The sequence below is a fragment of the Falco rusticolus genome, chromosome 5, assembly GCF_015220075.1.
Source record: "Falco rusticolus isolate bFalRus1 chromosome 5, bFalRus1.pri, whole genome shotgun sequence".
In the NCBI taxonomy this organism is placed as follows: domain Eukaryota; kingdom Metazoa; phylum Chordata; class Aves; order Falconiformes; family Falconidae; genus Falco; species Falco rusticolus.
Window position 1 is genome coordinate 76,493,356 of NC_051191.1, and position 21,884 is coordinate 76,515,239.

At 42.0% G+C, this 21,884-nt stretch overlaps 1 protein-coding gene across 1 annotated transcript in view; it reads left to right on the top strand.

Annotated features, from left to right (window-relative positions):
• The first annotated feature begins 14,099 nt into the window (after positions 1 to 14,099).
• Positions 14,100 to 21,884, top strand: part of MPPED1 (metallophosphoesterase domain containing 1) — a 65,733-nt gene continuing 57,948 nt past the window's right edge. Inside the window, exon 1 of the mRNA XM_037390478.1 lies at positions 14,100 to 14,182. The gene's annotated coding sequence lies outside the window, so the exon portion shown is untranslated. The remainder of the gene's footprint in view (positions 14,183 to 21,884) is intronic.

The following is a 21,884-nucleotide window of genomic DNA, read 5'->3' on the forward strand; positions in this document are numbered from 1 at the left end:
GTTTCTTTTGGAGATTTAATATCATTAATGGCAAAGTTCAGGAGAATGGAGAGGTTACTGCAGTGCAGCTGAGGGGAGGATCTGGGGGTAAGTGAGGCCGCAGGGTATGACATCTAGCACAATGTTCTAGGCACACGGGTATTGTTAAAGGAAAGATGGCAAGGAAGGAAGACAGTCCATACCGGTTTGTAAAAGTAGGCTGTTTGCTGTGTTCAGCAGCAGGTGGATATGTCAGCAGACAGGTACTGAGCACTGAAAGGTAACAGTAATGAGTTTCTGCTTGGTGTGAAAAGCTGATGCAGTAATTTACAGTGGGGAGGGGAAAAGAAACTGGACTGCGAGACTGACATCCAAGGACTGTGGCTTCTAATGGCTTAGCTTGGATAAGTGAGGTTACCATTATAAAGCCAAAGTAGAGCAGATTGTAGTAACTATGTCAAGAGATACAGTATGGCAAGGACCATTGTTTTAGCAAGAGAAGAAACGAATTTTATGTTTTGAAGTAATATTTGGCAGAGTGGACAGTAGAAGAAATGAGATGTCAGACCATGCTCCTCAAATTGTGAACCCCTTGGACTAGTTTGGCTCCAGTTTGCTTGTTATCCTACCTCTAAAGATACTATCACCTTTCACATGATTAGCACAAGCAGCTACATCACCACTGCTTGAAGGGGAGAAAGCCAAGCATATGGCATCTCTCTCAGAAAAAGGAGGACACTTAGACTCATTCATTAATCATCTAGAAATACTACCAAGCCTACCTTTGCTAGCAGGAGAAAGGGTTGTTACAAGATTTTAGTTGCACAGGATGGCTGCTTTACTGAAATGTATGTACTGGGTTTTGATCAACAGCCATTTAGAGAGTAGAAAAGACAAAGCTACTTAGAAAGCATATAAAAAGTAAGTGAAAAAGATGAAACCAGAGGCATTATCTGTTTTGAGAAGAAAGGGAAAATTGTGTAGGGAAAAATGAAAGGGCGAAAGTCTAAAAAGTTAAAGAGCATATATTTCAAGAAGATTCAGAGTGAGATTTCAAATAAACAATTGCTGATCTCAAACAGATTGCAGGAAAACGTCAGGAAAGTAACAGGGGCAGGGAAAACACCAAAGGTGGCAGGCAGCCACCAAGTGGAAATGAAGACATGAAAAGAACAGCCACCGAAGTTCAGTAGTATGACCACATCAGTCAGAAGCAACTCGTAGTGAGCTGAAGTCTCATAGAGATTGCAGTAAAAGGTGGAATTAACAGTAAACAACCCGGCTTCCACTTGGACCTGAGTGTGTGTAGTGGTGGAGAGGGATGTCATATTGCACAGGTTATACCAGACAGTGACAAAAAAGCAACTCAGAAGGAGCAGGCTGGAGAACTGAGACCCTTGGGACCACACAGCAGATTTAAAGTGACCAAGGTTAAAGATAAGGAAAATGCAAAGGGCTGAGTATTCATTTGTTCTGTTAACACCAGGAGGGAAAGCCAGGGACAAAAATGAATTAACATAAAGGCAGAGAAAGACATTTTCTGTGTAAAATAACAAAAGCAACAGGGGAAAAATAGTAAAAAGGTGGAGCTGTGGAGATGAAAGCAATGCATGAAGCAGAAAGATGACAACTATTTCAGGGTCAGCAAGGAAAGATGCCTTGGGGTCTCATTCTGAGAGAAAATTTTTGCAGGAAAGATGGACCAGTGGCTGATGTGAGAGCAGTTTAAGCAATGCAACAAGAGCCAAACAAATTTTTCAGTGTAACTTCACCACCACAGGTAGGATTACCCACCCACTCCAGTATTCTCACACCTGCCCGAGTGTTGTAACTCCAAAAAATGGATGTCTGGTATTTTCTGTTTGAAGAAATAGAATTTTCAAGAGTGCAGAAGTGAGTGTAGTTAGCATTCTCCCCCTGTAATGCTATATAAATAAGGTTAGCTTACCCACCTACACATGGTACATTGAACGTGTTGAAGACAAATTGACTCAATAAATTCTCTTGTAATAGAAAATAGTAAGAACAACATGTTGATGACATTGAAACAGTAAAAGATTGTATTCTAAATGTTCCAGCATCTTTGACACATTATTTTTGAGGTTCTAACATCACTGGCATGAGATTCCCAATTTGCTTAATACTATCATCTTTCATGCTTTTTCTTGGCACCATGAACAAAAATGTTCCTGCTGTGGACTTTCCTCTGTGCTTGTCCCAACTCCTTAACTTCAGTTTGCAGAATCCACTTCTCCTTGTGCCAGTACTTTTTGTTCCCCTACTGTCTACTTGCAAACAACAAGGTGATGCTGGATCCATGGGCTAGACTATGAAGAGGAGAGAAACTATTTTCTAAACCAGGCATCCTCAAACTTTTTAACCAGGGGGCCGGCGCGCAGATGAAGTGGCAGGCAGTCATCTGCGGCTGCTTGGTTTCCCCCCCAACCTCCAGCAGGGTAAATACCGGGGGATAGATTGAGGACCCTGGGGGGCTGTATCCAGCCCGCGGGCCGTAGTTTGAGGACCCCTGTTCTAAACCATCATAACTATTCTGGCAAGTAATGCATATGTGTTATAAACCCTCTTACCTGCTGAGTCACTTTGGGCATTGCAGATTGTCTCACTTTGGAGAAACCAGTTGGTGAAAGAATCTGGTCTTTCACTGATGCCATCCTGTTTGCCTGAACAGCAGAGGACTCAAATAGCAGGAGATTGTCTGCTCACAATGCCAGTAACTTGACGCAGTTCAGCCCAAAAACCTCTTCTTTGGCTTTGTTAGGCCCATACTCCCAATACTTGTTCATTTTGCGTACTTAGCTTTCTCCTCTCTTTTTCATACACACATACTGCATTCCCTTCAAAGGGATGCCCAGTGAAGACCCTGTGGCCACATACAAAAAGCTGTTCAGGAATTTACAGTATCTTTGGTTCTGGACAACGAGCTTTAGATTGAAGCCTCCATCACTTCTGCTGCAGTGTTTCATGAGGGAGTACAAAGGCAGCAATTAGAATCAGATTCAAGGCAGTTCGTAGCCACGTCTCAGCTAATCTCCCTTAGCATGGCAGCTCAGGACAGAAGGTTGATGCCTATAAGTCACTTCCAAAAGGAAATAAAACTAAGAGCCTTTATAGCAAATACATTACAAATTACATAGTTTTAAACAGCTGTATCCTGTTTTTCTATTAGGTCATTTTCATGTGCTACACCAAACCAATTGTACCTCACTACATCTGTCTTTGGAGTTTTCCATTCCCCACCCAGATTTCTTTCAGGCTACCTGGAGAGACCCCTTATAATGGGCTTCTGCACAGGGTCTGTTGTAGGAGCTGAAACTGCTGGTAGAGGCATCCCACATATTGTGTCCCATCAGATGGGGCTTGTTATTGAAATAGCTTTTGCCATTTCAAGATTGACAGGTATTCTCTCCATTTTTAGGGTGAGAAAGTGGGGAAAGAATTATCTTAACCTTGCAAATGCTCTCAGCTGGATGTGACAGTTTATTTCCAAGACTGAACCCCAAATTATCTTCAATGACTCTGCTTGTATTCACATCAGTTCTATGTAGGGTCCTATCCAAGGTTTACCCAGTTTAAGGTTTCCAACCAGATCTGGCTTACAAGCAAGATTTGCAGTTCAATGGAAATTTGAGGGGGCTTTTTGGATTTGATTTCAGTCCAAATCAAATCTAAGTGAGATATTTTCAGGAATTCTTCTGAACTGGAAGTTCCCCAAACCATTCAGCTGCTCAGTGATTATCACAGCTAAAATGAGCATTGACTTCACAAAGCAGTGATAGGGACTCAAACTCCCAGTTCCAAGTAGTTCCATCTGTGATTTGCTCTGTGGGGAGGACATGATAGTCTCCAAAGTTTGCCAGAAACTCAGGAACGCTCTTAGATCCAGTGAAACAAACAGGGCTTGAGATGTTTCTAACAAATCATCTGTGTTTCGGGAATGGCACTGTTGCTACTGAAAGTGTCATCTGTGGCACATCCTGCAGTCCTGATATATCCAGTTGAGAAACTCGAAGCTTCCTTTGAATCTCTCAATGAAAGCATTAGATTCTGGTATACTCTGGGTCTTGTCCCAGCACAGCGCCCACACCCAGGAGCAGGGAAGTACTCCTAGCTCACATGCTAGAAACATCGGTAGTGGACAGTCCCATTTACCAGAGTTTGTCTTTAAGTATTCCAGCAAGCATAAGACACTTCAGTTTCTCCTTTTGTAATTAAAAAGCTTCTGAATGACCTAAATAATTGTTACCCTACAGGAACTCCACATAGATTTCCAGAAGTCTTTGGCCCCCAACCAAGAGTGAAGAGCACTAGCCTACACTCCTACAAGTTTAAAAGGAATAAAAAATGCTATTCCTTGCCTCTTATTGGTAAGAAAGCCACCTAAACTGCCAGCATCCACTCTGAATTCTTCTACTATCCCATCAGAAGTTGGAGCACGGAGATGGTAGTCATTTAATGCATTTTCTATAGTCTCACAAATCTACAGAATCTCTTTTGATTCAAAATTTCTTCCCTGACCTGTGTATGACTCACCTCAAAAATTCCAAAACTAATTTATCTTCTGCGTTACAGTCTGCTCTACTTCATGTCTGTAAGGGAGCAGGCTGGGTAGGGCTGTTTCCTAAAGGAAGGCAAGCCAAGGGGAATACAGAGGCCACCAAGACAGGTGCCTCAGCCAGGGTCCATCCCACAGCACTCAAGGGACACAGCAGGAAAAACCCAGAGATGGTGGCCAGGTCCAACCAAGAATCCAGACCTTAAGGCAAACATGATGGTGATGAGGCTTGCCTCAGTTCAGGCTGGAAAGCGAGTCCATAGGTCAGGGTTAAGGTCAAGTCCAGTCATCACCAGACAAGTCCACAGCAACAAAGCAGGTCCAGGCCAAGCCAGGAAGTCAGCCCATGGGTTAGGATCCAGACCAAGGGGCTGCATAGCATGCCCATAACCCACCACTTCTCCAGCAAAGCTCAGGAGGAAGCTGAAGGGCCAGGGCTGAGCTTAAATAGAGCTCCTGGGCCTATGAGCATGGGTGGAGGCATCAGGTGAGGGTCATTAATACTTTGTGCACTCAGAGTCCTGATAATGCTTTCGCAAGTAATCTTTATGCCATTTTATGAACTAGTTCAAAACCCCCAAGTAAACAATAATACTTGTCCTTATTAAAAAATATCAGAAATATTTGCTTAGTGAAATACTGCCTGACATAGGCTTTACCTGTCTCTTAACACTTCCTAGCCACATCTTCTACATCTGTTTTGTAACTCAGGCAAAGGAAATCATACCACTTCGAAACCCCTCAAATATCTAGCAGTTTTTAAATGATGACATTATACTACAGCTGCCTTTTTCAATGGATCTAGAGCCGGCTAATAAATCCTATAATCTACTGCTTTCTTCCCACCTTTTATACAGGACTTGATCTTAAATCCTGAGCCATTCCACTGTGAACAGAGTTTTCACTGAGATGCTGAGGGAGAGGCTATATTCCAGGATATCTGTTGCCAATAGCACAGTACTCTAGTACTGAGTTCTGCCTGTGGGAATCCCTTGGTTTCTTGGGAATCCCTGTGGCTGCTATCCCCTGGATTTGCACTTCTGCAAGATGCAGGAAGGGAGGAAACAATCACCTCTTCCCAAACATGCTCATTCTCCTGAACAATCAATTTTTTGCTCCTTGCTTGTTTAGACTGGCATTTGCAATCAATCCCACAATGAAGCTCTCTGGGCAAAACATCAATAGCAGTCAATGTTAAGCCTGAACCCTTGCTTTTGGGTTACTACAAAACCATGGCATGTTCTATAGTTTTAATCACTGGCAAAGCATACAGTAATTTTTCCCAGGAGATTTTAGCCATTGACTCTTAATAAACTGTCATCCTCTCAAGTAATTTACATTCCTGTATCAATACCCAGTCCATAAACACTAGCATCTGTGTCTAATTGAAAGTGAGGTTTGAAACCCTGGTCAGTTAACAGAGAAAAACTTGGAAGAACCATTTCATCTCTGAATACTAAACCACACGCTGACCACTGAAATAACATTCTTTTCCTACCCCTTTTATGCAAATGTTATGTAATATTGTGAAACACAGAAATAAACCTCCTCTGGAAGGATTAAAGTCCCACAAAACTGCACATCTGGAAGCCTCTGGGGAGCTGGCTGGTGTTCAAAGATCTTAAGAGTAGAATTTCCCTTCTCACTGTTCTGTGTGCCAGACCTAAACTCATTCTTTTAAACACAATTCCTATTGCTTTGGGTACAGTTTCAGACCAGCAGCCTTGAGCTGATCCTGGCCCATTTGTAAATATACCTTATTTTGTTCAAAGGTACTAGCATGTGCCCAGGGTATTATCTATGTGTAGTGAACAAGCCAGGAGTACCTGGAACAATCATTTCTGGACCAAAGCCTCCTCAAATGCAGCTGCCCACTATGAAAATCAAAGGCTATCACAATGAAATGCTGCAAACCTTGCTTGCAACAAAAGCATTTTTTCTCTTTTTTAGGGCCAATTTCTATTGCCAATGTTCACTTAATATTCAGGCTGAAAAATCAGATTAAATTTTTACAGGGTCTGGGGAATCATCTATTCATGGTCACTCAGAGAAAGCCTTTTAAAAGCGTTCAAGGTAGTTTCTACACATGAACCAAATCTGCCACCTTTTTTTTTTTTTTCCTAAAAAGAATTATGGTTGACACACAAGAACAGCTGAAGGCTCAGTTATGCTCTTCTGATATGTTTTTTCCATGTCCTTTGTGGCCTCTTCTTTCTTTGCTTGATGGCAAAAACAGATGAGGTGGGTGTTTGATGTACTGTTTCTCCCTCTGATGGCCTGGAGCTGGCTTGGAACACTGCAGCCTTGATCTTTGCTGAATCAAGGAGAAAATCATGACACTTAACCAAAAGGTCTTTTGGGCCATTTTGCAACTGCCTGTTTAAAGCAACAGTACTATATCAGAACAAATCTAACAGAAACCTTCAACTCCATCTCTTCAGTGTTCTTCCTTTACACTATTCATTTACTCCAGTGGGATTACATTTTTGCCTTTTACATGCATCCTTTTTTCCTTTTTGCCATTCACTACATGTTAGCCACTTTATCAAACATACAAAAATTCAGCCCTGCTCCAGATCTATTAAAAATGTAACATGTAAGGTCCTAATGTAAACTTTGTCTAAAAGATGGTTGCAGCCAAAAGTTTCTTCCTTTGGAAGACTATCATCATACTGAACTGCAGGACAGTTTGTTCACAGTGGTAAATTACTTACTCCACACTAACAGATCTTCAGAGAATTTGGCACAAGCTGGATTTATAAGGTACCACCTGTCAGCTAACAGTCACTATTAGTCACCAAAATTGCACAAGCAGACAAGCTCCTTTAGAGTCTGTTTAGCCAGGCTGGTCTAATAATTATCATGTTTGAAGCTGTGTCTACTTTGGTCAGTAACCAAGCTCCCTTTCTTGTTGCTCAAGTGTATGCTGCGGAGGGTCCTGGCTTTTCCATGCTTTCCCTATTAAGCATGGTGCCCCTGGTTTCTGGCTAGCTTTAAAACAGTCTTTATTTCCTTCTGTCCGTATTTAGTCAAACTATTTATTTGCATTACTGTAAATTTACTTTGTCTTATAAGCTAACTGTATTATTTTTATGGATAGCTTGAAAACTGAGACATGCTATCATGCCAGCATGTATGCTAGCCTCAGAGCTGTGCTTACAGAGCTCATGGCATTTCTCAGCCTCCTTATGAATTCTTGCTTCCCATCCTAAAGCACTGCTGCTGCAAGGAATGACAGGTTTATGGTAAATTCCATTGCTTTTCTGAGGGCCAGCAGCTTCTTCACTCACCTTGGTCCAGAGGAACATGTATAAATCAATCTACTGACAATTTATCTACCTCAGAAATGTTTGATGGTGTCTGCACGTTGTACAAACCTCCATAGTCGTCTGCAAGTGAGGTAAGTACTTTGGTTTATCCCTCTTCCTGACTCTTGGCCATCCTCTAACCCCTACAGACTTTAAACCAAAGGCCCAGAACTTTCTCAAAGATCAGGATAATGGCACCTCTTTCCAGTGGGTAAGGCATGCAGTGCTGTTTGAACTGTATGTTATAACCCACATCCTTTCTGTTCCTTATCCAGCTGTCCCCTACCAGGGAGATAACAGATCATTTGAAGGAGAAGCTAATTATTCCCGTTAAGCTTAAACCAAAGATGCAACAGAAGACAAAACGCTTGAGGCCTTTCACCAGGCTGCAACAGGGTGGTTACTCAGATGTTGGCCCTATCATCTTGCTGAAAGTCAAATAGTGCAGTCACTGTAGTGCTAGGAAAGGAAGACTCTTCACTTGTGTTTTTCTCTAAATGGTAGATATACACTTCCCTTACCTCTGAATTTCCTTGTCATGATAGGTTTATTTGACTGCATTGTGTGCTTCTGTGATTTAATTGTTATGTTATTAGGGTGAGTAAAATAAAGCTGCAGCTTTTCTTCTGCTGTATTAGTGCAGTTTAATTACATTTGGGAAAGGCGAAAAGGAGAGTGGGAGCTTGCCAACATTAATGCTGTCTGTCATTCACAGCCCATTGATGACAAGGAGTTGAAAGCTTGGCAGTTACTCTGGTAATCAGCAACCTGGCTGATGACGAATGGAAAAGATTATGTGAAATTTCCTGAAAGGGGAAAAAAAAAAAAAAAAAAAAAAGAGTTCTCCAAAGAAATAAAATACAAAACAAGAACAAAGGGCACAAAAAACCCCAAACCCCAACTTCTAAATCCAACACTAAATCCTTTTTACAATGTTTACATGAAAGATGCTACATGAAGCAGTTAACAATAAACGAAAATTTTCTACTAGTAAACTGTGTTTAATGTCTATAAAGGGGTCCTGTGTTCCTAAAATAGGAGCACAAATATGTCCACTTGATTGTTGAAATGGACTTTTCCCCCTGAGCTGAAGGATATGTATTACTGGTAAAAGAAAAAGAACACTTTTCATCACTATAGATGGCATCTCAGTTATATTTCAAAATTTGTAGCACTGAAAAGCTCATCTTTAGGGTTGTTCCAAATATATAACTCCAGATCTTTCCAAATAGAAATACTTTGTTTTCTTTTTTATTCATTCTACTTAATTTTCTCTTTTTAATACAGGAGAATGTAGATATTTCATCTTACTATTAGTAACATAAGCAACTGCTATTCACACTTTAGTTATTTGTAGTACTCCAGCCTCCGCCACAGTAGTAAACTTCAAGAAAAACTGTAGCTAATTGAAACTGGGAACTACATCAGTGTTTAAGAAGGAGAAATTCTACAGTAGTTACGTGGTTTTGCTGTGACCTGTACAATGGATGATTTGTGACATTTCTCATTCGTCTTAATTAAAAGCTGAATATAATTCCAAAGCCATTTTTGGCATCTTTGGGATGAAACTGTGCTGGCTTGTCTGAGGTTTAGTCCTGTCATTTTTCTGTAGCTGCTGGATATACCTGCTCAGTTTCACAAGTCACATAATTGTGCTTCAGCATTCCAGACTTCAGCTTTTCATTTTGCTCATGATGGGCAAATTAAAAGGCCCTACGGTATCTACAGTACTACTAGACCATAGTTATAAGAATAAGAAAAAACTGTACAACTGTACAAAGTACAATTGTTTGCTCAGTATGCAAGCAATTGTGAGACTTCTGCCTTTTCTATTTTGCCAAACACAACATAATACAAGAAAGAAACAAACAGCTTTTAATCATGATGCTAAGCAACTCAGGCAATTTAAAGTTAACCAGCAGGTACTGTTGACTATGCAGGACGGTGAATAGGGAATTTCTCTTTCATGCTGCAGAACAGGTACATCACTATGTGGCTTGAGGCTTTTTCCCCACAGGCAGAGTACTGCAGTTCCATATTTTATGAGGAGTTGGAGGGGAACACCTCACCATAGCTGAAAGATCACTGATGTTTACTGGAAAACTACATGAGACTGATTTGATTGATATGTTTAGTGTTAAGAACTAGCTATGTATTTATTAGATTAAAAATATAATGCACTGAAGAAATGACAATGGGATATTAGTCATGCATCAGACCCAGTTTTAAATTTCTGTGGAAAAGATGTAAAATTTAGGGTAAAAACCCTGTAACACATTTTCTGTGTTAGCAGTGAAGTTCCACTGCCCAAGTAACAAAGTAACAAGTTTCTCCTTTCTGGACAATGACAAGGTAAAGTTACTTTATATACGAGGCTTCCTACATACATCATTCTCTCTGTGTGGTAGTTATGTCCAGGCACAACTGGTGTTTTCCTGTATTTGTCCAGGTGTCATGGACATACAGCAATGCATCAGAACTCATGTACACTAAGTCTGTCTTGCATGCTGTATATTCAGGTGTCCTGGCTAAGCCCACGCTGAATGTATAGATCAGCTGTTACTTGCACACGTGCATTAAATCTGATCCTTCAGGAAAGCATCATAGGAGCCTAAATCAGACAAGTTTAGGAAGTATTGACTTCAGTGCATACGCATGGAGTAGCTCTGCAGTGCATGTGCAGGAAGCCTGACACACCAAAGATGCACAGAGGATGGGAAATTAATAACGTAAGAGAGGATGGATTGCAGATTTCAGAGCTATAGGCTGTCACTCAGCAGTGGTCTACTGTTCCTCTTCTGCAGTGACACTGTGCTGACAGAAGTCTGCATGAACTCTTATCTGTAAAAATCAAACTGCCTGAGAATCATAAAAAATCCTTAAGTAGATGAGATCTGTTCACTTCATGGGTGGTTCTTAAGTACAGTTTTGAATTAAACTACATATAAATAGTTGTCAACCACCGAAAAGCCAAATTAAGTAAAAAACATCAGCAGAAATAAAGTGATGCACTGTTATACAGGATTATATTTATTAACCATTTCTGCCTTTCCCAATCATTTCCTGAACTTCATTTGCCCAACCACCTAACACTTTAGATAAGGGAATCATTTCCTCCCCTATCACTTGAAATTAATCTTTGTCCATTGCTGTGTAAGTGAAGGTTCACATAGAGCGCTTTCTGTCATCAGAACTAATCACTCAAAAAATAAGATATATAAGCTCTTTCACCTTAAAGTAACAATCTCTCTGTACAACAAAGGGTAACTATTTAGGGGTTCCTTGCTTCATTATGCCACAAGTTTGATCAAAGTCCCATTACAGGTACTGTCCTAATTGGAACATTGGAATATTATTCTGTAATATTTTATCCCAAAACTCATTATTAAAAAAAAAGTAACATTTTATTGGTATTTTACCTGTATCTCTTCAATTTAGACTTGATATTGCAGCTGCCTTAGTTTTTATACTTGCTGTCATGTACTGACATGAGTTAAGATAGTCAATCACAAAAGATGTTTGCTGCTGAAGTTTTGAAGGTGATGCCACTAAGCTGACTGAAGTTACTGGCCAATCAGATGGAACAGGATGTAACTGATGCAAGAAAGCAATTTTTGAGAGCTGCAGTTTCTTCTGCAGACAGGGAGAGTATCTTCTTTGTTTCAATCCATTCAAGTAGTTCAGTTAAGAACTATTTAACTCAAAGCTGAAAAATCAACGTAAGAGTAGAAAAAGTAAGATTGCCCGTTTTCCTCTGCCAATCTACAGCTAAAGCTAAGTATGAGAGGGCAAGATCTACTTTCTCTAAGATTGTGAAGGACATGGCTACTAGAAGCTTCCAATTCAATTCCCATTCTACAGGCCATTATTTCAGTTGTTTCATAAAATATTTTAAAATGCAAACACGCTTTTGAAATGCATGAAGCTTTTTTAAGATGGTCTTAATGAACAATTTAAAATGACCTCATGTAAATATTAATTGAATGTCAGTTTTCATACAAACAGAACTCGATGCAAATCATAAATAAATAACTAAAAATGTAAAGTACCATTCACTAAATGAAGGGTGAGGTATTAATACTCTGAATAAAAGATTTCAAAGCTAAAATAGATTAATTTGATGTGTATAGATACAATGTAATCTCTTAGGTGAAGAATCAAAATAGCCAGATTCGGTAATACTGACCAGTTGCAAATTTATGTTTACATGTTCACCAAGATAGGAAAAACAATTTTTCTTAAGAAAGACGACTAAAATTTAAAAAGTAAAAAGAAGATCTAAATTACCAAGATCAAATGTTTCTGCTTGTTCTTTTAAACAATAGCTAAGATGAAGGATTTTCATCCAAGCACTCTTACCCTACCTGGAACATTTAATCAACAATTTTTAATACTGAAGAAAAAAATAAATAAGAACAATGCTTAGCACATTTACTTTTTTTTTTTTGGTAGGAATTTATTACTCATATTTCCCATGGGGAAACTACACAGCCTCAAGATTTCCAAAAAAAGGTACCTGTAATTACTTTTCTAAGCTTGCATTCATGCATCTGAATAAGTGAATTGATGGTGAATATGTTCTGCAGCTTCTAATAGGTCCTAACCATTAGGCTGATCAAAAAATTTTCAAGCACATTTATATTGTTGTAAAAACGCTGACATGTCAAAATGCAAACTTTCAAGATAAATATATGTTTTGCCAGGAAGAGAAACTATGCGGGAGGCTTCTCAGGTCCAATTTTCGGTTTCTGATATGCAGCCCAGCCTCATCTCCATCCGCACGCCGAACAGGTAACATCAGTGGGTGGCTGAGGTATTCCCCCCACTGCTGGGAGGCCTGTGTTCACCTTTGGCCTCCGATTCAGTGATACACTGGCTATGAGGTTGGGCTGAGATGCATTCCTTTATTTGCTCCAAAAAATTTCCTAACACCGTCTATGTCATTCTGACATAGAACAAATATCCAAATTGCAATTTTCTTTTATAAAGTGGGTATTTTCCAGCTCTGGATTTTAAAAAAAGATGGTTTGATCAGCGATAAAGTCACTATGTCCACTAAAAGCAGATGTAACTCCACTAATTGTTGCAAGATATCCAGCCCATCATTGCCTAGCAGGCAACATGGGAACAAGCGTGAAGGAATTAAATTTATTCTTGGAAGGATTTTAAAATACTTCATTTTAGAATCACTCAACTATTGTGCCGTAAAGCCCTTTATATGTATTTTGCCTCTCCTCGATGTATGCATTTAACTCTCCTGCTCTCTACTCATAATATCATAGGAGCATAGTATTATATATTTATGATTCTATCATGGCCTGATTTTGAGACGGAGGGAAGCTGTGCATGCTCAGTGCCTCTGAGAAATACACCCGGCGCTAGCGGGAAAGGGGCCTTCCCTCACGACACCCGCGATGTTCCCCGGTGCCCTACCAGTACCTCACACTGCACCGGGGCTCCGCAGCCTCCCCGGTAGCCCCCGGGTCCTTCTCGCCACCGCCACCACCTGCACTGCAGACGTGACGGCCAGCGGCTCCCCCGGCCCCCAGGCGCTGGCCGAAGAGCACTGCTGCGGCGGCGGGGACGCGGGCTGCGGGCGTGGGGACAGCTGGCCCTGACCCCGGCGGGCCGGTCGCCCAAGGGCCGCCCTCCCGCCTCACGGCCGGCGCGGCGCGGCCTGGCTGCAGGCGGGCACCCCCCGGAGCCCCGCTGCCAAACTTCCCCCCGATCGCTGAGGGGAGAAGGGGGGCGACCGGGCAGGGGAGGCTGGGACCCCCCCGTCCATCCCCCAGAACGGCCGGCGCGGAGTTCCTGCCTCCCCCACTACACACACGCGCTCCCCAAGGGCGCTGCCTCAACTCTGCCCCGGGCCGGGCAGCCCCGGCAGCGGGCTCCGGCGGGCCCCTCAGGCGCGGGGCCGGGGGGCGCAGCCTCCCCCTCCCGCCGGAGGCGGCCCCGCGCCGTCCCCCGCTGACCCCCACCCGCGGCGGCGGGGCGCCAACCCGCGCCTCAGCCGCAGCGCGGGCCGTTAGCGCGTCCCGGCCCCGGCCAGGGGCCATGGAGCACCGCGGGCCCCGTACCCGGCCGGGTCGCTCCGGGGCAGCTCGCAGCTCCGGCGGCGCGGGGCACGGCCGGCCAGCGGGGCTCCCCGGCCGGGCAGGGAGGAGGGGAGGGCCGGCGGTGGGGGATTCCTGGCCCCCCAAAGGAGGTGGGGGAGGCGGGGGAGGGGAGGCGGGGGGGGGGAGGGGAGGCTGGGCTCCCGGAGAAGGAGACGATCGCTCGTACAAAATCCTGCGTCTTCAAAGCAGCCCCGGCGGGCAGCGTAAGTATTTTGGGGGACCTGACGCCCCCCTGCCCCTGCAGGGATGGGGATCGGGGGAGGGATGCGTGCGGCCGCCCCGGGCGGGGTCTCCCTGCCGGTTCGGGGCGGGGGGATTGTGCGCAGGGCCCGCTCTCCGGTGCGGGATCGGTTCGAGGCAGCGAGGTTCAAGCCTCAGCGTCGCCTTCCCCGGCTGGGGACTGAGGAGGCGGGGGGGATGGGTCCGCCTGCGTTGCCGTGCGAGGGTCTGAAACCCCCCCATCCCCCCCCTCCCCGCCACCTACCCACCCCCAAGTGCGTCAGGGCTTTGCTTCTCCCAACCAAGCTTCCCCGTCGCTTCTCTTTGCTCCTTAAAAAAAAAAATTTAAAAAAATGTATATATATGCGCCCCAAAGCTAGAGAGAGTGAGGCGGTCGGGGGGGGGGGGGGGGGCGGGAAGGGGGGGAGGGCTTCTCTGAGGAGCGGGAGAGGGAGAGAGGCGGAGGGAGAGCCGCCGAGAGCCTCGCAGCTCCCCTTGCTCTGCCTCCGTGCTGCGCTGCCGGCGCTTGCCAGCCGCCGGGCGTGAGGAAGGGGCGTGTGAAGGTAAGGGCTGTCACCGCGCTCTCGGGGAAGGGCTGCCCTGCCCGCCTGCCGCTCGGGCGCCTTCCCGCTCCGGCCGTGCGAGCGCGCCTGGCCGAGGGGGCGCAGCCCCCGCCCCACGCGTGCCCCGCCGCCTCCCGCGGGCCGGCCGGGAAGTTACTTTGTTCGCAGAGTTCCCGCGGAGGCTGGGCTGCCGCGACGGGAGGCGGCCACCCCCGGGCGCCCGGCCGCGCCGCCAGCCCGCCCCGCCGCCCCCCGCTCAGGTGTCACCCGCCGCCACCGGAGACTTATCCGGGAGGGAAGCCTCCGAGGAAAATCCGTGTGCGCCTTCCCCGGTGGCTTCCCCTCCCGTAGCCGGGGGAAGGGGTGATGGAAGTGGAAGAACTTTCCTTTGTCATTGGAGAGGGTTTAGTGACCTCCAAAGTTTTGTTCCGGGAGAAACCGCTCGATAAGTTTTTTAGGATTCATGCTGATTTTCCTGTAATTTATTGCGCTGTTACTTGGTATCCAGCACGTTCAAAGCAGTGGAGCAGAAAAAAAGATTAGGGACCTTTTGGTAGGGATTTCATTGCTTTTAATACATTGCTTTCTTACTATCAGAATTTTGTATTTTGCATTTTCAGATGGGTAGTATGGAATACACTTAGGAATGCATATGCTTGTCTGTGGATGACACACAGGATAAAGATGGGAAAGGTGCAGAAACTAGACAGATTTCAAACATTCCATTCTCTTTGGCGGAAGATCAATAGTTGGAGATTTCTGCTTACACAATCTATACCTTGACAATATCATAATGAAGAGATCTGCTGATAATGTATGGTATCGATAGCCATTTCAACTTCAGCTAAGGCTTAATGAATTTCGTAGGCAATTTAGACTAGTATAAAGGAGCTCTGGGTAGTCTGGATAAATTGATAACTAGGCAAGATTATTAAACTTTGTGATTGGCTCCTGATGAAGTGAACTCTCAGTTTTTCAAAAGAAAATCAATAGATACTTAAAATACAAGACTACATTTTAGATGTGTGTGTCTGAAATTTGACTACTGTATCTTTTGAGAAGACCAGTGAAGGAGTCATCATACGATGGTAGTCGGTGTTGCACCCATTCGTAATAAACAGTTTCATGATGCCAGGCACTGTAAAAATGCTGGTTGTGTATTACACAAAGAGGGGGGCTTAATTTCTATTTTACATATGAATTTTTGGGAAATCATTAAATGTAATGGCTGTCCCATGTATGTTACATACATTAATTGGTTTATATTACTACCCATGACATTTTAATGGTATGTTTAAGCAATTTTAGCTTGGCTTTTCTATTTTCTTTCATTGTCTCAAGCTATCTGAGACAGAAGCATCTTAAAATTTCTTGCTTGTACATTATTCCATCTCTCTCTTCTCTCCTTGCTCTCCTTTGGTCTAAACTGAAGCAGAGTAACCGCTGAGAATACCTGTGTATGTTCATGTGAGGAAAAACTCCTGTTTTAAAGATGCACAAATCTTGGTGGACGAGAGCTAACCCCTGGTGCCCTGTATGAAAACCTGCTGGGCTGGTATTAATAAGATAAGTGTTTTGGTATTAGTTTGTGATGCCAAACAACAAACATTAGAGAATGCAATGATAAAGCTGGTGCTCTGATCTTTGTTTAAACAGGTCATGGTTTTTATTTAATGCTGCGTGCTCGTTACAGGAACTGTCAGCAGGAATGTAAAGCGAACTGGAGTTCTGATTTGGCATACATAACCAATTCTGACATTGATGTTTCTGCTGCTTGAGTTAATGGTTCATAGAGTATAGTGTTGTTTGTGGCCATATTTATTTAATTGAATTTATTATATGGAATTAGGAAAAAACGTCTGGAATATGTCCTTTTAGGAACCAAATATGATCAGACCTGCTGCCTCAGGTGCATTCCTCCTCATCTGAAGAGTTACACAGGAGTGGGCTCTTCCGTATAACAGAACAGGTAGAGGTGTATAAAAAGGTTACTGTTTTTTAAGTCAGCTAGAGTTCTGCCACTGAATTACAGGGAAGGAGACTCAAATCCCCTGAAACCAGGTAACTGCTTAGTCAGTTATCCAGGCAGTTTCTTTTTTTAGACATACGGAAACAATATCAAATAGTAAACAAAAAAGTGCATTTATAATTGAGAATTTTAATATTTTTGTTCATGAAAACAGTTTTCATTAACAAACAGTAAAAATATATCAGTGCAGTCCATTTGGTTCTTGCTGAACCTTGTTTTGAAAAATTCAGAGAGGATGTATAAAATAGTCTGAAGGAAGAACCTTTTCACATGTTCTGTTACATTAACATATATTAGGCTATTACAGTGTATGGTTTGAGCTTGCAGAATAAGACCTAAGTGGAGTGTTGCAAACTTTAATTTGCATGCTCTGGATCTACACCAGTTTGGATTTTGTGATCATCGTCCATAGGTAAATTGGGTTTGTGTGAGAGTGTCTTGAGAGCAAGGTGGTCTCTAATTTTTATTTCTGACTTAAAATGCATGCTTCTGTTAAATTCTGGATACTCTAGGTTATACTTGAAGATACAAACAAGGTTAGTAATGTGAGAGAGTCCTTTAAAGGTCAGCGAACTGTTATACTTTGACTTCCTCTTAGGAAGTCATCTTGTCAGGCTAATGTTATTACAGATAAAATAACATGTGAGTGTAATGTTTGGGCAAGGTTGCAGGATGACAGTTCAGTATAAGATCTATTGCAAAAAGGAGCAGAGCTGTTATGGTAATGGCTATTCACCTGCTTCTGGAGTGACCACCTCTGGAGTGTAAAGCAGTTCATTCTTTGTGACTGCTCACTGCTTGACCTCATTGTTGAAACTGTCAACAAGTGTGACAGTTTTGCTGTGATTTGATAAGACAGTGGAAATTGTAATAGGTTTAACAAGTAACCATCACGGTATATATGTATTAACTTGCAGTCATAACTGATCTGGGATTCATTACACTAACCTGAATACAAAGTGCTTAGCGTTTTCCATTCAGTCACTATTTAAAATGCCATTATTTACCATTGGTATAAGATTGGGTTAATAATGTCATTTAAATATGCTGTATTGTGTGTGACTATGGAGAGCCATACTAATATTAGTGTAATAAGGACTCATCTTTTTTACTCAGATTCAGAGATGTATAACACTTTTCAATTCCAAGTATTTGCCCTTACTTCTTATATATTTTTAATTTATACATTTCTGCCCAAAACAAAATCACTATATTTAGCAACTCTTTTTTTTTAAAGTTTTTGGTTTTGTTTTTTTTTTTTTTTTTATATTACATGTCCTCTCGACCTTTTAAATTCAGTTTCTCTGCCATACAGCCAGTCCAGCTTCCCTTATGGCAGGTGAGGGTCTCACCGTTAAACCAAAGACTGAAGCCAGCAGAGCAGCTGTGGACGCAGTGTATGAAGGAGACTGATGGTTACTGTTATTTTTGACTGTTTTTTCTCTGCCTTTTCCTAATTGGCTGTTTTGCTCAAGCTCCCTTTTTGCCAGCTCTCGCAGTCACATCACTTTGCTTAACGTGCTGTATAGCTCAGATATCCTGCATGCCACTTTATTTTGTGGCACCTTTTTCCTCCTTACTGACTCTTTATCATATCCCATCTTCCCTTTGCTTTTGTCTTTTGTGATGCTAATCTTATTTTTTCCTTCTCCGTAAAAGAAAATGGAAGGAACATAGTGTTCTGCTATTGCAGAGATCATTTCTCTGCATTGCACAGTTATTTTTCACCCGTATCCTTTGTTGAGTTTCTGAAGACTGTAAGCTGTTTGGGGCAGAGAATCTTTGCTACTGTATGGTTGCACAGTCTCTAACATAGTTTGTTGTAGGATTTTACCTGGTCTGTGGACACTCATACTATAGTTAATATAGTTAATATAGAAATAACTAGGGTTATTTCAACTTTGTGGGACAGTCTTCCTTCTGATTCTTTGGTAGAAAACAAAAAAAATTCTTAATTGGAGCTTATCTTTACTGTATTGCTGTTCTGAGATACATCTCGGTTTTGCCCCTCAACACTTTGTCCCTAGTATAAGTAGTTTCTGGTAAAAGTTTGAGATACCTTGCTTAACGCAGTGGGGATGGGATGGATTAAAACTTAGCTGCTGCCAGTAGTTAACAATCTAGTACCTTGAACAAGAACCTGATCAAAACCTATCCGCTTCAACACATTTTAGTGGAAGCTTCAGATCTGACAGCACCAAAAAGGTGTTCTGGTTTCACCATGTTGAGCAAGTAAGACAGAAGGGAAAAGAAAATCAAAAAATGTATAGTGAGTTCATTTCACTACTCTGGTATTTTCCTCCTACATATTTTTTCTTTTTGATCTCCCTTTACTTTTCACCCCTAAACTGTTTGGCTTTGTTTTAGCATCTTTTGTCACATGAAAATTTGTAGTCAGTCCATATAAAATTTTCAAAAGAGTTTTTCAGGCAGCCAGCAAATCAGCTGATACACAGCGCACACAGCTCAGAGTCGAAGTTCAGAGGCAGCCAGTCCAGGCACTATTCCTGTCACTTGGCACAGCCTGTGCAGTGTTCCGCAGTGTGACAGCTTCCACCTGAGCTAGCCTAGCTGCCATGGAGTACTGTGAGGGCACTCTCAGTGTAGCAATTCTCCTGACTCTTTCTGCTTTCATGAGTAGCTTCTTCAGCTTCAGGGAGAGCAGTGATTTGAAACATCTGTGTGAGAAGGGCACTGTAGGACTGGATGCTTTGCTAATCAGTAGGATCCATTTTAGGTCTGAAGAACATCCAGAGGTGTTTGACCTGAAATGCTCCCCCTTCGGGACTCTATATGTGGGACTTCCCCCATACTATCTTTCCTCTCTCTTTTTCTTTGAAGGAAAGGGCTTAGTTGCCTTTGTTTCAGTTTCATGTGGACAATGTATAGGAAGGAGCTCTTTGTGGACATGATTTTATGGGTAGGAGGAGTGAGTAGCAGTCCTGGGGAGGATACCTGGAAAAATAAACAGAACAAACCCAGTGATTCCCACCTTGAACATTTATCAGATGAAAGGATTTCAGTGGGATAGATGCAGCTAAATGAGTGAAAAATGGAAACAACAAAATCAGTAGGACAGTATACTTAATTGTCAAAGATTTGTGTCTAAGAGGAAAAAAAAAGCCCCTGTTAAGGATTTGCTTGATTAATTCTGTAATTTAACTCCAGACCTTAATAGAAAAAGATACACTGATCTCAGAAGTAGTATCACTATAAGTATATAGTATATTATATAAGTATATATAGTATATTATAGTAAGCTGTATTCTACATTCCACCTTATATATATTTGTGTGCTGGTGCTTTGGCATTTCATACATCTTGAACTGCAGGAATAGATTGGTCATTTTTATTTTCTGTTCTTGTGTATTGACATAGAGATCAGCAACCTTTCAGGAGCTGTTAGTGTTAGATTTCTTTCTGAAATCGGATGAGAGTATTGGAAGTAGAAGTTCATCCGCAGCTGAGAGGTGCTGCTGCACAAAAAGGGAAGACCCTGTGAACTGTCTTGCAGGTATTAACGTGCCTGTGTGAAACAGCAGCTCCCAGCTCCTGCTAAGCTTGGGGCAGTGGAGTCGGTCAGTGTCTCTGCTGCTGGCTGTGTGCCATTAACCTCTGCCTTGAGCCGGCACCTCTACTGTACTTTGCTGACCTACAGACTAACACTACTGGTGACCAACACTCGTTTTGAATGCTTAGAAGAAAACTACTTGAACTGCTTACTAAAATAATTCTCTACTCAATATTGGGCTTTGACATATTCCATGCAGTTTTGGTGTCGGGGTGAACATGCTAAACCAGGTGAGATGTATTCTGCCCTCAGATATGCATGAATGATCAAATTGGTCAAATCTGTGCATTTATAAGCAATTTCCATTGAAATTGGTTTGGATAAATTACATGTCTCAGGCAAGTGGGACTTGACCCAGCAGGGCTTGTACTGGTGAAGGCTAGGAAATTAGTGTGAGCCCAGCTGTCACAAAAGGGTGAAGAAAAAGAATATTCTTCAGTTAAAAAAGAAACCAAACTCTTTCTTAAATGTATAATGTTTCAGTACTTATATAGTCCTCTTCTCAGTAAATATTTTGAGAGATTCAAGAGCTTAATCAAATGACATGCCCAAATTGCAGACTGAAATGTAGAATCAAATCCCCACAACCCTAATTTGTTCCTGTTGGAATGTCCATTTTTGATAATTTTCCCATGTAACCTATATTTGTAGCTATTTTCCCATAGAATGAGTATTGTCATTTTGGGACTTGTAATTTGTCTTCTACGAATGTATACTCAAGATTTTCAGTAACGTAGTAGATTTTGAAATACTGCCAGAGATGAAGGCAATTTTTTTAGAGTGAGGATTGAGTTTTGTGGCTTTTAGATATTTATTTAAAATTTCTTTCCCTAGAGGTAATTACTTAAACAGATTAGCTACCTCTGCAGGTATTTTGGGATAAATACAGGTAGTATTGAGCCAAAACACTGTATTTTTCAGGGACTAGATTAGGTTTTACTTAAGAAAAATGTATCCATTTAAATATTTTATCCAAATATGATAATGTTTTCTACAGTCAGGCAAGATTGTATGTAGGATTACAATAGTGCATTTAACCTTGACAAATGTTCAGTTTATTTGTAAATCTTGGAGTATTGCTGTGTTTAAATCTAAAATATATTTGATATATTGTAAAGTGGAAGTTTAAGGTAAAAACAAAGCAATATTATTAAGTTGTGTTTATTTCTTTAATTGAATAAATAAACAGTTATTTGTATGGATGAGAATTTGATTCAGAAAATTATACTGCTGATGAGCCAATATAAAATTAAATCTTCATAAATCGAATATTCAGTTACTGTAGTTTTGGAAACCTAGGTAGGGAAATGAGAAAAAATAATTTTAAATCATGCAATCATCATTTAAAACAAGACTAGCTGTGAAGGTTTCTAAATGGTAATTGCTTTAAATAAATACAGAATTGAATTTCATAGGTAAATGTTTGAAATTCTTGTGTTTTCTCAACTCATTCACCTAGATCTTTTTCTGGATGCCTGGTCAGAACTTTGGCATACAGGGGGTACAGTACAGTTTTGGAGGAG